A 1950-nucleotide genomic window follows, 5' to 3' on the forward strand; every position below is an offset into this window, starting at 1 on the left:
TTGAACAAGGTCCTGCCCTGTGATGAAGCAGCCACCCGGGCCCAGAGAGATGATAAGAACTAGACGTGGGCGAGAGTGCCCCATTGAGGTGGCCCTGGTGCTCTGCCCCCACCACCCTGACCAGGTGGTCGTGGTAGGTGTCCCTAGACAGGTTGACCCATGTGCAATAACAACATAGATCCTAAAGGATCCCCTGAGAAGCTGTATTTCTTGAATTAGAATTCTGAAATTGTACATCTTATAAATATATGTTTATTATGTGATTGGCTGTGCTGGGTCTGCATTGAGCAAGGGGGCTAAGGTGGGGGCCACAAGCACCTATTGCTACTGACATCCCACAAAGAATTTTTGGTGTCAAGCCTGAATGCCCCTCTCACCCCTTGCTCCAGCTGACAGCCACTTAGGTCACCAGTGTTGTTCCAGGGCTGACTCCATCCAGGTAAAGGGTAAGGGACTCAAGCCAGGACCCTGGGGTCCCTGATGCCAGTCCTGGGTTGGCAACCAGGACATGATCTCCTCTGCTTCCCCCTGTTCCTGCTCCCTCCACCCCTTCAATTCCATCAGGCCTACTGTGAGCAAAAGGATTCAGAATCTTCCTTTTCCCCAGCCTGGAGCTCAAGCCCACAAGGGGAAAGTTCTCTGAGTTTCTATCTCTGGCTGCACAGTCTTCCCAGCCATCCTTCCCACACCACCCCCACAGCCCGCCCTCCTCTCCCAGAAGGTCGGAAAAGTTAAAAATGAGGCAGCCCAGAGTGGGGCTTCCTGTGAATGGAACAGCAGATCTGCCTGGGCCTCCCAGAGACAGGGCTCTGCAGCCCTGACTGGCGGCCCGAGGCCCCTCCCGCTGCCGCTCCAGCCAAAGACAGGCGGGCTGCCTGGTGGTGCCACTGCAGCCTGAGAGCTCATTGGTTGCCCTGCCCAGGGTCACCACAGCCTGCCCTGCCTGGTCTGCGAGCTGCCACTTGTTAGCTGCAGTTGGCAGAGGCAGTGCCAGCCACCCCCATTTACCCAAGCCGTCCCGGTGCAGCTCAGCAAGCCAGAAGGGGCGGGACAGACTCCCTCCAACTGTTTGCTGCAAAAAAAAGAGCCTTTGACAAGTGTTCCCCACCCACTGTCAGGTGGCAAAACCACTAGCCCATTCAAGCTCTCAGGACCTGCCAACTTATCTCCACATCTCAGGCTGCCCCCCAGGTCTCCAAGGGAACTGCTGCTAGGAGCACACATTCTGGCCCAACTGTAACCTCATCCCCACCCTGGCAAAGTCACCTGGCTGTCTAGGGCAGGCACACACACACACAGTGCCAAGAGTCAAATAAACAGACTTGACACAGTGTTCTGGAGCCACTCGGAATCTTTACCAGACGTCACACCATGTGATTTGGGTGAGTCAGCCCATTTCCCAGAGCAGTAAGCTGAGGCTTGGGGGAGGGGATGCAGTGACCAATGGTCTTCATGAAGCTGTGCATTTCTTTATGGGTGTATATAGCAAAGTAATCATTCCGCAAACATTTGCTGAACCCAAATTCACAGTCCTCAAGGAGAGCAACCCAATTTGTGCCAAGCATAAGGGTGCAAGACCTGAGTTCAAAAGGGAAGAAAGGCCGCACTAAGGAAAATGGAACTTAATCTGAGGGGCTTGGGCTGGGGATGAGCTTCCCGCAAAAGCAGGCGCACTCTCCTAGCTGACAAAGGTGTCCACCCAGTCGTGCAAGGCAACTTCCCTGAGTTGGTATCACCCCCAAGAGGCAGCATAGTAGATCAGTTGTTGGGTGTCGTGGACCCCGCAGCCCCACTGCCTGGGCTGGATCTATCTACTGGCTGTGCAGCCTTGGGCATGTCACTTAACCTTCCTCTGCCTGAGTGTCCTCATCTTCAAAATGGGAGTTAAAAAAAAAAACCACCTCTCTCATTGAATTATTGTGAGGAATAAAAGAGTTATCACATAGACAA

This window comes from Pteropus alecto, unplaced genomic scaffold (genome assembly GCF_000325575.1).
Source record: "Pteropus alecto unplaced genomic scaffold, ASM32557v1 scaffold155, whole genome shotgun sequence".
NCBI classification, from domain to species: Eukaryota; Metazoa; Chordata; class Mammalia; order Chiroptera; family Pteropodidae; genus Pteropus; species Pteropus alecto.